Here is a 16,180-nt window from a genome sequence, read left to right as displayed (position 1 = left end):
GAGTGTGAACTAGCTTCAACTTATAATTTTAACATTTAAAAAATACTATGAGCTGAATATTTTCTATAAAACATTGAGAAAACAATGGTTTATTAACTTTATCATGCTGATGAAAAATAGTATCTACCTAAAATTTAATTCCCAGCAGAGTAACACAGTTTTAAGAGATTAAAGTAAAACAGCAATTCTTGAATATCGTAATGAAAATATTAACATTTTTAATTCTAAATGAAATTTGGGAAAATAGTTGAGCAAATATGAAATTGGAATCCTTAAAGATTTATGAAAATTCTCAAAAGAAATTTATTATCTTTCTTTTGTTCAAGAATATTAACTAAATGGATGGATCTATAATAATAACTGTACTGATTATAATAATCATAATGAAAATGATAAAAGTATCATTCTCTCACATAGCTCATGTACTTGAAATAAAAGTCACTTTAAATTGAATTCCAAGAAAACTCACAGACATGATATGGATAGTTTTGTTTATTTCTTTATTCTATGTTCATTTACTAAGGGATGAAATACATTTTGACATAAGATGTATTACAGAAAATATTGGTCTTATGTCATTGGTTATCTAGCAATGTTGTAAACAAAAGTTTTAATAGATAAAAATACATCATTGAAAAATTATCATCACACTCATTAAATTAAGAATGCAATTATATAAGAGTTCTATCATCACAGATGAGACCCAAAGAGATTAGATAAGATTTTATAGGAGATTATCTTTCTAATTAAATCTGGAAATTGGATTTGGAGTTTGCAAAGATGACAAAATGGATCAAAGCAGTGAAGATCAACATGTTATTGGCACAGTAATCTATATGCAAAACAAATAGGTAAATTTGAAAAGTAGAGTTCATTTATAAATGGCCAGATAATATAATTTAATCTTAGATTCTTATTAAAGTTACTAAAGTTATAATGTTACAGATATTGACATTTTAGCTCTTAGACTATTTAAATAAAATAAGCACAAAAAGAAAAGATGATGGTTTTTCTGAATCACACAGCCTGAAAGTTGTCTATATGCATTTTTTTCTAGAAATTCTGTGAGGATTTTATAATTATTTATCTTCATAAAGATACATGTAACATATATTTATTCTATCAATAATAAATATATACACACAAACATAAGCACTGTATACATACACACATAAACACTATATATATATATATATATATATATATATATATATATATATATATATATATAATTTGTTTCCCCTGTGCAATGATTTTTCAGTTTTTAAGAAAAAAAAATATCAGAGATATTTCTAGCCAAATCAGGTAATGTCATTTTTATGCTTGAAAAAATATGTTATTTTATAGAGTCTGTTCTAAAATCTGTCCTGCAGATGGAAAGCATTTTCAAGATTCAAAATTTTAAGAAATATTGAAATTATATAAACGCTCAAATTAGCCTATCTTAAGTCATAAAATGTTCTCAGGCTCCTAAGTTTTCTTCAAAATGTTAACAACAAGAAGATGGATTGGATATTACTAATTAACTACTTTATGCATAATATTAGATTGACATAGATTGAGATAATAATTCTGAGTCTGAATCTATGGGCTGAATGCAATTTATTTGTGTTAGTCTTCATAATAAATAATAAATACCAACATACTGTACAAATAAGCACTAAATGTAATTTAAAGTTACTCTCAACCCTTAGCAAATGGTCAGAAAGAATCATCTATACACAATTGGAATAGAATGCCAGCATGCCAGTTGTGATTCTTTGCAATGGTGAATGTTAATAAAATGATGAGACTATTCTGTATTTTATGTTTGATAAAACTCTCATCTCAGGAGGGGAGACTGAATTAGTGTCCTTGAGCTGTCCTAGGATAGAGTTGACACCTGTCCTGGGAACTTTCAGTGCTAAAATACTGATTCAAGATTGCCCAATTGCAATAGTGATGCCCTGTTCAATAGGAGGTTCTGTGCCAGCCACAGATCTATCAGTTCTTGACCATGAGGTTCACATGCAGGCTACTGTGGGTAGAGAATAGGACACCTCCTCAGGTACCTGAATTAATGGCAGTGCATGTTGTGACACTGTCAAGAGCACAGGGATATACAATGCAAAAGATGCACTAAGAAAAAAGTTATTTTAGAAATCACATACAAATGAATAGCAATGTCCAAAAAAAAAAAAAAAATCTATGTGTAAACAGTATAAGAGAGATGGAAGACAACCTGTATCCAAAAACTCAATGAAAGAACATTGAGTTTTTTTTGGTTATTTTTTGGTTATTGATGCTTCAAAAGATGTTCAAGAAAATTTTGAATAGTTTGGAATGTAAATCTGTTACATTTAGATTATAATTTAGGTTATAATTTCTGCACATGTGATATTATTTACCTTTGTTGAAAAGATCAATCAAATTCTCTCTGTGGGAATGTGAAAATAAGAAAATAAATAAATAAACTAAATTTTTGTTTCCAGTTGATTTGTTTTCAGAATTTTCTCCTACAGTTTCAAATATTGCTAGTAACATACATAGAAGTAATTTATATTGTACAAGTCAAACCCAATCAAAAAAGTATATTTTAATGCTTCTATTTCATGCATAAAATGTAATATTTAAGTTTATGATTATTTTTATGAAATAAAAATAAAAACTTGCCCTTTTATATAATCTTTATAGGTAGATATATGTAGACAAAAGCATTATCTTACAGACATATGTACTTCTTCAAATTGAAATCTGTTGAATACAAGTCAATTTTGTTCACATTTGTCTTTGGGTTATGGAAATCCAGGATATAATAAAAGAACTTCGCAAAGTGATAAATTATCACATTTCAGGTATAATTTATAAATCATTTTAAACAATGAAATTTTAAATTGCCCTTTTAGTACTATGAAATTGCCTTACATAGCTTTGCAACCTTGTTAGTTCATTGCTCAATTAACTGAATAATGTGTTTGTGCCCAGAAACCCTCAATCAAAATTCAATGCTACATGTAGGACTAAGTTTCATAATTGTATACTTAAAAATGTATGACTTGCTCTTAATTTCTGCATTATAATTTATATATTTAGACTATTAATTGACTTCAGAATATCAATTTTTTTCCACACTTGATTTAAGCACAGAGTGAAGAATTCATTTTTTTAATTAAACCAAAATTCTGGAAATAGAAATACCAAGAAAATGTCCAGAGTTTTATTACTTTCCTGTTGTTAATTAAAAGTTGAAGGATCAAATTTCTTTTAAAGATTACATGTATATCTGCATTTCCCCATTACATTTATATTATTTAATGAGGCCTTTCTTTTTAATATTATATGTGCCGTTTGAGCTCATTCTAGCATTTAAAATTTCCCTCACCTTTCATTTCACAGAGTTGAGTTTGCTTTCTCTCCTCTTGACATAATATTGCAATAGGGTTTGCAAAAGTATTACAACAGCATTGTCATCCCTAGATATATGTGAGGATATTGATTCCGGGAAACCTGTTAATTCCAACAGTAATGGATGCTTAAGTCCCTTATATAATATGTTGTCATATTTTCATATAACCTATTAATATTCTCTGGCATGCATTAAATTGTGGTTCAGCTATTTGTAATACCTAATACAATGTTAAAAAAATAACTAAGTAAATGTTTATGACAAGATGTAAACCTTTGTACATGTTCAGTACAAATGCAAACCTCATAGACTTAACAACATTGGCAACTTGTAGTTGATTGAATTTACAGATGCTCAAAGGTACAAAGCACTATAGAATTTTTAAAGTTATCTCTGATATTTAACTGCATTCAGTGGAATCTTCTTCGGACAATACTTTTAGTTAATATTTATTTGTTATAGGCACTTGAAGTGAATAAAAGGCAACTAACATTTCAAAATTTAGCACTAAGACCAGGTGGAATTGTGGGTAATCACCATTAAAAAAAATAGACTTGAATGCTCTTGAATTTCCAAATTATTTATGTGGCTCTAAGAAAATAATTTGTGCTTTTTCTTATTAACCTAGAAAAATATATAATATTAAATAAATTATTTGTTAAATATAAATATTCAAGCTTTAGCACTTTTTAAAAATTAGATTGAGATATTACAACATTGAAAGAGGCCTGGAAAATAAAAGGATAACAACTTAAATTCATATTTCTACAAAACCTTTTTGTGCAAAGAAAAATAAAAATGCCACTTTAATTATTCCAAAATGTTTTTGGCCAATACTCAATTCAATTTTGTTTCCTAGAGCCAAAAATATTCTTAAATTCCTGAGAGAAACCATATTACGAACTTCACGAATTTGAGAATTTTATTTTTAAGTAGAATTTTTAGTTTTTTTGTTAGTTTTTGTGAAGAAAATGCATATGTACTTGCATTATATTATTAATTTGAATCTATGAAAGCTATTAGAGAATATTTTTGTGTGAATAAAATGTTAAATATTGAAGAAAATGAACCAGACCCCAAAACTTGCTGCCAATTTGTGTATGTGCAAAAAATTAGAAGACTAATATTTGCTGTCTTATATAAGTATGTCTAAAAAGATCTACTAGCAGAAAGCCTATTTGATACATTGTTGTCCACCAAAGTCCATAGTTTATTTGAGAAATCATCATTGGTACTGTACCTCTATATACTTAGAAAAAATTAGAACAATATGTGTCCACTATTATAGTATCATTCAGAATAGTCTCACTACTCTAAAATTCCTCTGTTCTCCACCTCTTTATCCCTGTCTCCCTGGGAAATAAAATTACAGATCTTTTTTGACTTCCTCCATTTTTCACCTTTTCTAGGAAAAATAAATTTATATTCTCTCTCTCTCTCTCTCTCTCTCTCTCTGTCAAACACACACACACACACACACACACACACACATTCTTTTATTTTATTCTTTAAATCAATATTATTTGCTGAATTAAAAAAAAGTATTCTTAACATTTTTTTTCTGATTAAATAAAAGATTGCTGAGTGTGTCATTAAAAACATTTCTCCATGTAAGATGGGTTTTTCAATTTCTCCATATATTTCTTTAAATTTTTGTTTCCATACAATTTAAATTTATGTAATAAATTACACAATTTTAGAATCATTCTGTTTATCTCTTTAATCATTTTCTTTTTCCTAAATTCTAATTGGTAATATAACCTCTTTATTTTTGCTGATTTATTATCCTTCACCTTTTAATATAAAAATTTATTTTTTATGATTTATAGTTGATAACTGCATTTTATCCTTTAGGTTTAAAATCTAACTAACTTGAAAGCACAACCTTCATGTACTAATGTGCTTGAAACAACGGATTAATTTGGCTTTTTCCTTCCATTTTAATTTTATTATTTATCACTTTTATCTGCTAATATAAATTTGTTTTCTCTGCTAATTTTTAAAAATCATAATATATATTTTGCTTGTTTGCAACATTATTTTGTTTATATTCCAGATTATAAATTAGTTTTTATCATTGCCTTGTCTTTTAATTTTTCTTCACTGAGTTTTATAGAATTGCTATTGGTTAAGTTCACTTTATTAAAATATCAATCATTATCTTTATCTTATTTCTGAATAATACAAAATTTACAATAATTAGCTCTCACCACCATAAGCATGCTGTTTTGCTCACATATTTTAATTCTAAACCAATAACTTAAATGATTGAATAAAAGAATAAGCAAATATAGCCTTAGTATCAATCTTCCCTAAAAACTTTAAATTACCTGGTTGATTATAATTAGTTTTGTTTATCTCTTCATGCCAGCAGCTAGCACAATCCTTCCACCCATAGCAAAGTTGATAAGCATGTTTGAGGAAATTTATAATGCAAAACTAATATTATCATTATTTTTTGATTATTTAAATACTCAAGCATTCATACTTCATTGGGATACAGTCAGAAATGACATAGCATTACTTTTTTGGTATATAAATATGCAATATTTGCAAGTGTAAAATAAAGATGTATCAATGATATTAGACCAAAAACTGTCATGGTTAAAATTATTCTAGCCAATAAAAGTGTCAAAGGAAATACCTATTCTTTTCTTGTTTTCCACATGGAATAAGATCAAATACCTCATAACACCTTTTCTTAACATATTTTCCTTTTAGCATTATGATATTGACTTTAATAAAATTGAAACTTTATTTATAGTTTCTTTTACAAAGTATACTTTTATGGTAGGCCTTAGAACTAGTGAAAAAAAAATTTTCACTTTGTATGTATATCAAGTACATATATTTTTAGTATTTTTTAAATATATATTTTTTTAGTTGTCATTGGACCTTTATTTTATTTATTTGTATGAGTTGCAGAGAATTGAACCCACTACCTCACACATGCAAGGCAAATGCTCTACCAAGGAGCCACCACCCCAGCCCTCAAGAATATAGTTGCTTAAAAAATTCTGTGTTTGTAATGAGGAATCACCACAATAAATATATTGGTTGAGGAATAAATTGGTTTACAAAGGAAAAAGTTTTGGAAATTGAAATAACCAAGAAATAATAATAATATGACTTATTAAAGGTATGAATTAGAAATCATACTTTCATTTCAAAGGAAATGAAAAAGACTCCAAAATAAATGGAATGGATAATATTGAAGTATATCCATTCATTTTAGAAGTTTAGGAAGAAGTGGAGAAAAAACAAACAAAACATAGAACTTCAATTTGAAATGATAACCAATTAAATCAAAAAAGAAAGCACGAATACACATTTTAATTTTATGAATTTATTTATAATTTGATTGCTTCAGAAATTTTGATGAAATGCAGATATAGTTATTCACTTGAAAAATAAAAAATCAGAAATTACCTAATGCTAAACAACAATATTCAGTCCAAAGGCACCAGTTCAAAAATTTATTACAATTTCTCACCTAACCAAATCACCCACACACACACAAGCACAGATATTTATTTTTATCCTGTTTGTCTCTATCTTGAAACAATCTAGTTAAAGGAGAAAATCAAGAAGTAACTGTTAGAAAATATCAGTTTTAAAAATAATGTGTCTAATAATTATGAATTGATATTAACTAATTTACACAAAGGAGCCTGTATGTGCCAGTAGCAGCTTTATTTACTAATGAATTGATTTTGTATAAAATGGATTTTATTGATAAAAATACCTAACGTGAGTTGTGAGATTCGTTTTAGGTTCCTTATATGTCTTTATTACTTCACAGTAAATTTCTCCTGTGACATTTAAAAAGTACTGAAATACTACTAGGAGTCAGGTATTCTAGGTACAGTTGGATACAACAATTTATAAGTAGGTTAAAAATTTCAGCCTTTCTACAGTTTCTATTATCATTTGGTGTGAAAGCAAAGCACATTTTTATGCTTCTTATTATATAACAAAAGAGTCTTTAAGTATTCTACATATAATTTAATCGCACTGCGATTATGATGCATTCTATTCTCCCCAATTGCAGAAGGAAAGCTAAAGTATAGAGAGAATTGATGCTTTAAGAATCATGAACTCAAGCATTCAATCCAAACATCTGTCTCCTAAGTCTGTATGCCATGGTTCCTGTATAGAGTTGTTATCTGAGATGCTTATTACTTTAAGGCATGCTAGATCTTAAAAATAACTTTTATTTGTTGTATCATAAAGCAAAGACATGAAGCTGGTGCAGTGGCATACGCCTAAAATCCCAGTGGCTGTGGAGGCTAAGACAGTAGGATTGCTAGTTCAAAGACACATTCAACAATAGCAAGGCACTAAGCAACTCTGTAAGACCCTGTCTCTAAATAAAATACAAAATAAGGCTGGGGATGTGGCTCAGTAGCCAAGTGCCCACTGAGTTCAATCTCAGTACCAAAAAACAAAACAAAACAAAAAAAAAAAAAAAGGAAGAAAAGACTTGGACATTATTATTTTAGTTTTTCTTCTCCAAATTCACCACTAATTTGTATCAGAAAAGGGAAAAAAATAATAATGAAGGAAGAAAAATAGAAGCAGGTACTTTTTATTGAAAAGACATGTCAATAATTTTAAAATATTAATGATTGAAGAAACTCAGTCTTTTAAGAATTTGTAATAAAATTATGAAAAGATTTTACAACAATTAGGCAAAAAATGATTAGAAAAATACAGTTTGTGAAGACTATCTTACACAGATGAGGTAGAGAGGGAAGATGGGAGGGGAGGGGAGGGGGGATAGTAGGGGATAGGAAAGGCAGCAGATTACAACAGCCACTAATATGGCATTATGTAAACATTGTGAATGTGTAACTGATGTGATTCTGCAATTTGTATTTGGGGTAAAAATGGAAGTGCACAACTCACTTGAATCAAATGTGTGAAAGATGAAAAAAATAAAATAAAAATTAAAAAAAAGAGAATGCTAATTATTCTAAACATATTGAAGTTCCCTATGCCATATAGTGCTAAACATGCCAACCTTGTTTTGAAGGACCTGATTTTAAAAAGTGGTTTATGCTAACTCGTCTTTTGAAGGGCATTTTGTAGGTCATTCTAATTTCATAAAATTCATAAGTGAAAACTAACACTAGACTAATTAATTTTTATTACAAATTATGTTTCTACAATGCAGAATTTTAATACAGATTTTCATTTTGTTTATGTTCAGTGTCATTTGAAAAAAAATTCTGTTTCAGTAACATTATCGAGCATCTATAGAGGGCATGTGACTGTGTCTACTGTTTTAATCGTAAAAACAATGGATTCTACATCATGGACATGGTTGTTTTAATAAGTAGCAAACACCAGAAAGCTGTTTCTCATTTGTTTTTGTGTTTGGGGAAAAAAAAAAAAACAGTGAAAATGTTAAGAATAGTATATACAATTCTGGGTTAAATTATGTTTTGGAAAGGACAGTGGGAAATATTATTTTTTCAAGGCTAGAAGAGTATGAGAACTATGCAGAGGAGGAAGGAATTAAAAATAAACTAAAGGATCCTAGAGGATTAATTAATCAATATCTGTTGCCCACAGTTTCTAGGTTAGATACTCCTGTCTCCTCATCATGTTGGATACTCGTATACTGTTGTTACTGAGAAACTGATGTGACTCCATTTTTGAGAAACCAGCCTCTACCTCAGAGCAAAGCCTGCCCAAAGGGGGGTGGGGTGGGGTGACCCTTGTTCTTGGAAAACCCACAGAGTGTTCCTAGGCATGTAGCTACTTGCTGAGTTGTTTATCTGTAAATAACAGGAGAGATCTGAGGCACCAGGTGTCCCTGACTCAGCAATGCTAGTTCCTGGAAAGACCAAAGAATGTTTGACGCCTAAGGCCTGACCATGATAACCCTAGCAACAACCAATCAGCATGAGACAGGAAAGATGCCTGGAATACCAGGGAAACCCCACACCCCCAGTAGTTTCCGTGATTGATAACATGTTAGGAAACCACATACACCATTGAGACTTAAACCAATCAGTTCAAATGTATCCACCTCTTGAACTTACCAATCACCCTTACCCAATTTGTTCCCACCAATGAATGTGCTAATCAATGTTAAGAGTTGTTGTCTGATTTTCCTGCAGTATGAAATGATTTGCTGTGTGATGTTGTGACACATAGAGTATCCCCAAAAACCTGTAAAATCTCAGTGAACAAAGGTCCAGGACTCATTCCTTGAGACTGCTGCAGTGCAAATGGTTGTGAGTCCAGGCTCGAACTTGCAATAAAGGCTCTTGTGTGATTGCATCAGATTCAGGTATTGGAGGTCTTTTGGGGTCCCATGAATCTGGTATAACATTACAAGGCTAGGGCCTTCTGGAAAACTGAGGCAGCACGAAGCCCCCCTGTTTCAACTCTAATTCTTGTGATCAAGTCAGAAAGATTTCAGATGTGTCACTTAGAGTAACAGCCATGAGGTTATTGAAGTAATAGGAAAAGGCAAAGGGAACACTCTGAAGAGTGAGAGTGGATCCTCTCAAAGACGAAAGGGCAGCATGCCTCTCCTGCACTCCAGTTTTCTGGGGGATCTCAGAAGATTTTCCACAGAATTCTTTCCAAATCCTTCTCTTGACTTTTGACAGATAGCAGGATAATATCAGATTTTCAAGTCCCCACTGCCATGACAATTCTATATCACTTTGTTCCATGCTGATTGGTTGGATTTTTAATTCTTAATTGGATTTATAACCATAAATTAGTATAGATTTTGTGGATATAATGAATTATCCCTAACTATCTCATTTCACAGGATTTGGTCTGTGAATGGGTCACAAAAGTCTTCCCATTCAGGGTTACCATGGTTCCTCTTATTAACATTATATTGGATCTACATTTCTACTGCAGATAACAGGTAGTTTCTTGAAGAACATGGCATATCCTGTCTACTTAATCCAGACAGGGCTGAAGGTAAATTGCTTCATGGAAAAGAAAGCATGCAAGGTTTTGCATAATGGGCCCACTTCGTAGAATTATTTGCTTAACCTTGTGTTCCCACTGTTCTCATCTGTCTGTACCCTATCACTATGAGGTGAATTCTAACTATTTTTTATTTTATAGGATTAAAACTCTGGCTTGGTAAAATAAATAGACTTTCCAAGGGAACCAGTTAATAGAAAAGAAATTCAGTGTTAAAACTTAGGTCTTCTGTATCCTACATTACTATTTTCTCCATTGACCTTGAATCTTCAGATTATTAGGGAAATGATTGATTCAAAAAAAATCTAGAAAGAAGGATTATATTTAGTGAACTATCATTTATAACCAATGTATACTAATAACAATATCAACTAACCTTAATTTTCTCTGGAAATCACCAGAGGGAGACATACAATCTTAGTATTTGAGAAAATTAGGCATGCATTGTGAAGCCAGATTTAAAGATAGGTAGTTAGTTTGGTTAGGTAAATGGGATCTAATATTGAGAATGATAAAGAAAATAGAGACCATTATTGAGAATGGAATCCAGGAAACCAGAACAACACCTGGGGAAATTGAAATATTAATGTAACCAAGGCCCCAAATCCATCCTAAGAAACAGTTATTGAAGTAGCTCCTGGCAAACAGGGAGATGCTAATCAAACCATCCCAGACCCTTCCTTCCCAGATTACTCCTGCAGTCCACCTATCCCCCATCTTTTGACCTTTGCACCTGCATTCTATCACTGCAGGGTAGAGGGAAACAAAGGACAGGAATGTGGGAGGACTAAAAGAAGACCCTAGATATAAAAAAGGGAAGACCTCCCTCTTCCATGATTCTGATTCTCAGGGGAAAAGTCTTTTCAGCTATCCTTTAATAAAGCCTTCCACTTTCCACTCGATACTTGCCTTCTACGTGCTTCTCTGGTGTTATACTTTAGCATTGGAGAAGCAAGGACTTGTGACCAGAAAACAGTGGTAACAACTGGACATTACCTCTCTTCTCATCATATCAGCTTCACTTATTTTAGCCACTGAAGCCAAGGTGAATTCAGAAATGTATTGGCCATTTTAATGCAAGTGTGACTTTGGTAGCTAGGTATTACCTGAGTTCCTGTCCAAGATATTAAAGTTAAGTTGAGAAGAAGAGGCCCATGTAAGCCCTACATAACAGTAAAGTGGATGCAGTGATTCATACTCTGACAAGCAGCATTTAAATATTGGAAAGGAACACAAGTGCATAAATGCTTAACCCTTTCTTTAACTCCTGCATACACTTCATAGGACTTTTTAGAATGTCTGTTGGGTCAAGCAAACAGTCCAGAAGGATGGCCAACACAATAATGCCCATAACTACATCCTATATGCTAGAATCACAAAAATTCCAAAGGAACTACTCAGGCATAAGCCTTTTCTCAGATTCTAAAGAATAGAACAAAAGTCATCCTACCTTCTAGACAGCTGTTAGGAAGATTATAGAGAAAAATAAAATAAACTGAATGTTAGAGGAGGATTACAAAGGGGAATGCAAAACTGCATATGATTTTTTGTGGAATATTATTTGTAAGCATTTTAGGTACCATTTAAGTCATAAATGCACCACTCATGAGAGTTGCAATGAAAATACTATTGGTTTGGAAAAATAAGGGTTTTGTGTAATATTAATCTTGAGGGTCAGGACCAACCAACCTAGTTTATAAGTTTATCTTCAAAAATATTTGAGATAAAGCTTATGATAGACATAAAGTATAAATAAGCACACCTTTATATTATTATTATGTATTTTAATAAAGGAATTTTGTATTTCTACTTTTTAATATTACATGAATACCTATGAAGAGACCATCTCTGTAGAGACTTAGGAAAGGAGACCCACAAGACATAGTTGCCTATGGAAGGAAAGTCAAAATAATTTTGCATGATATATCTCCAAAAGATGTCTGAATATTTACCATCTTAAAATTATAAAGGGACTGCTTGAATAGTTTTGGATAAAAATAGATAAAGGGTGCCTTTTTCAGCAGACACTTGATTTTTTGAATGGGTTTGTTTACTTTCTTAGCTTTGGGTATTTGAAAAAATGTTCTTGTTGCTGTGCTCAAGTGGCTTTATAGGTCAGTTGCAAAAAAACAATTTGATCTATTCACCATGTAGAAAAGGTGAAACATCAAAGCATTTAATGTTGAATAAAAACAGAATGTGAGCATGGGTGTCATTGTTATCTTCCCCATGCCCTTTCTGCAAGCCCTTTCTGCAAGTTCTTCAGATGGTGAAAAGAATAGAAAATTGTATAAATTGCTTAGGAATGATTCTACAGCCATCTGGGTTTCCCAAACCTGACTTAAATTACTTCTAATTATTGCTAACCCAAGTTTATCAATTCTGCAAATTTAAATGCTATTTTGCTCCTTATACATAGACACTAATTAATTGCTCTACAAAAAATAATTCATCAATTTGTGATATTATTTATTTTTTAAAAACATCTTTTTGGCTTTTAAAGCACTCTGGAAAATTTTCTATTCCCAATCACTTTTCACTTCACTAAAACCTGAGGCTTGCTATCCATTAGTCCATACTCCATGTTTTGCCAAGGCTTCTGGCATGCGACAAAGCATGACAACTTTCTAAGAAAGTCCCTACACAGAGGGAGATGGGTCCTTCAGATAGCTGCTTCCTATGCAGAAGCATCTTCCCCAAGAGACTTAACTAGACTTTCTGTATCAAAACAAACATTTTTTTTTCACTTCTTATTACTTCAGTCACTTTCTTAATAAACAGAACAGGTAAAGTATACCCACACAATAGAAGCATCTACAAATCTGTTGCTGAGGTTACAATCATTAAAATAGATTTAAATGATAATCTACAGTTGATGGTACTGAGATAGTACAGATAATGAAGTTTAAAGTTTGTCAGTTTTTAAAACTCATCTTTATTATAGTATGATTACATATTTTGATATAGAATACACATTTTTATGTTTTTCTTAAAACTTCATATAAAAAAATAAACCCTTCTGGAATAAATTGCATATGTGAGCAGTTGCCTTAATTTCCAAGATGTAGTAAACTGTCTCAAAGCTTGTTAGTAACACTTAGAGTCAGGTGGTACAAGCAAACTTTTTCCATCAAATCAGTTTAAGGTCAATGATCTTTGATTTATATATAAGATAAATTTTTTCAATAAATATAGTGGGTCAGGAAGATCATTAACAAATTATTTTTAGATGTACATAGAAAGAATTTTATGATATTCTAATTTTCCCTCCCAATTCTAATCCTATTTTTGCAACAAATTGTTGAAGAATGATCAAATTTTAGCACATTTAATTGTATATTTATATGGTAGATACATTGGTTTTATATGGTATATCCACAGCACTTTACTAAATATTGTAATATCTTTTCCAAAATATTTACTACTGCAATATTTTCTATAATCTGTTAGCAAATCACTTGGCTACTTTTGGGCATGCTGTATTTAATCAGCAATTTAAAACAACATGTTACATTTAATAATAAATTCTCAAGAGATACATGCTAATGCTAAATACAAGAAAAAAAATTTGGACCCCTTGTAAGACTGGAAGACGCCGCACCGCACTAGGAATGGGAGACACCACACAACACAGATCACCAAAGAGGTTCCGCTTTATTACAAAACGCTGTGTGTTTATATAGGTCTAAGGAGAGATAGCAGGGCTGAGGTAGATAATGGGTCACCCGTTTATTGGCAAGCTCTTCCATATGTCAGTTCCAGAGCCCAAGAAGTTAATTCTTATTGGGGCTAAGGTTTCCCATCAGCAGGATTTGAACATTGGCGCCAGCGGGAACGTTTCATGCCAGTGAAAGAAAAAAAGAGGAGAAAGAGGATCGTTAGGCGCCATGTTGGGATTTTTATCTGGGGTGCTGCTGCCGTTATATGTTTTCCCAACATTCCTCCCTTTTTGTTTTCTTAGAAATTGGGGCGTCGTTGGTCAGATCTGGCTGCTTCTGGCTGTGCGGGGGCAGCGTAAGGGCCTAGAAGGGGAAGTGGAGGAATGTTCGGGGGGGGGGGGGCAGGTCTGGGGATATCATGACAACCAGAAATAAAACCCAGTGGCTATAGAGAGCTACTTCCGTAGGGGTGAAGCCTATGAAAGTTCCCTGAAACCACAAGTCGTCGATGGCATCGAACCAGTCCTGGATGGAGGAGATAGTTGGTATCAGCCATTGGTCCTGTAGCAGAGACTCTAGGAAATACTGGAAGCATTGCCTTGACATGGCATCACCAACACCTGAAGAAGATCAGAGTGAACAAAAACAGGATTAAGATAAAAATTAAAGTAAATGTCAGTTTTTGGCAGAAGTTCCATGTCGGGGGACTGACAGAGAAGAGGCCAAGGGCCATGAGGAGGCTTAAAAGGACATAAAGGCTCAAGAGTCCAGGATGGCAGATTAAGAGGTTCTCTGGGCTCGTTGTCTCCCACTGTCTGATGTCCATTGCATTCCATCGCGCCTAGTAGTGAGCTTCAGCAATGAATGAGATGTTCTCTTGAAGATGTTGGGGTTCGTTGGTAATCAGAGGCTGGTATTACCTAAGCAGAAGCTGGTTGAAAGTTTGGTTAGAGATCTTCCATAATTGGCCCTGTAGGAAGCGAAGAAGACAGGGAAGGAACAGACACATCAGGAAAAGGAGGCATATGGGCCCTAAAAGAGGCAACAGCCACGATTGGAAGTGGGCTAAAAAGAAGGTGGCAGATGGGTTTTGGTTTGGTGGATTTTTTCAAAGAGGCAGCCAAGTCGGTGAGCTTGACTACATTAGTTTCCACAAGGCCTAATTCATTGATGTAGTAACAGCATTCTTCCCTCAAGAAGAGACATGTTCCACCTTTTTTGGCTATGAGTAATTCTGTAGCTCATCAATTTTGAAGAGTACTTGAGCCAAGGATGTGACCTGCCTTTGTAAAGATGCTAGAGATTCTGCCGTAGAAGTGAGCGCTTGTTCAAGTTTAGAACTTAAGTCCTGTATAGCCCATAAGGAGTGTCCTAGAGCTCCACCAGAAATTCCTGCTCCCGCCGCAGATACAGCCAGTGAGAGACCCACCAGTATTGGAAGGAAAGCAGCCCGCTTATTCAGCACTGGGGGAGACAAGAGGGCCTGCACTTCAGCTGGGGTATAGAGAGTCAATTGCGAGACAAGTGTCACCAGTATACATGGGATAGAGGTGTTGGTAAATAAGATAGTGATGAGAGAACCATTACACCAGAAGAATGAGCCATGTGGTGCATAGAGGGTGAAGTTAAAGGTGATGTTAGAGTGGCAAAACTTTGACTGGGATATACCCAAGCCCAGGAGGCAGCGCCAGGGAATCACTATATGGTTAGACTCCTCGGGCTCCCATAATAGAACGTTGGGTGAAAGGGTTCAGAGAGAAAGGCGGGCAGATGGAGTGGAGAAATTTGAGAGGTGAGAAGCTGAGAAGTTCAAGGGAACCGCTGCAAGCAACGGTCGATTCAGAGAGGTGCATAAGTAGCAATTAGTTGGTGTGACGGCAGGGAGGGTTAGATTTAAGAAGGTTATAGTTTCAGTAAGTAGTCGTAGCCATGAATACTGTGGTGAACTCCCGACATTAGGCTCATATGGATCCTGTATGGAGTCTAACAACTGCTGTTCGGAATGCTTTATGTCAGTAGAGATTATAACTACTGAGGGCTGGGAGGGTTGAAGCTCTCAGGATATGGAGCCACAGGGGCTGGGAGAGGATATGTCACAGTAGAAGGAAGCATTTAGCCTAGAGTTCCAGCATGGATGGTTAGGGTCAGTGATAACCAATTGATAGCCCCCCGAAGA

Source organism: Callospermophilus lateralis, chromosome 12 (genome assembly GCF_048772815.1).
Source record: "Callospermophilus lateralis isolate mCalLat2 chromosome 12, mCalLat2.hap1, whole genome shotgun sequence".
NCBI classification, from domain to species: domain Eukaryota; kingdom Metazoa; phylum Chordata; class Mammalia; order Rodentia; family Sciuridae; genus Callospermophilus; species Callospermophilus lateralis.
This window is presented reverse-complemented; position numbering follows the sequence as displayed.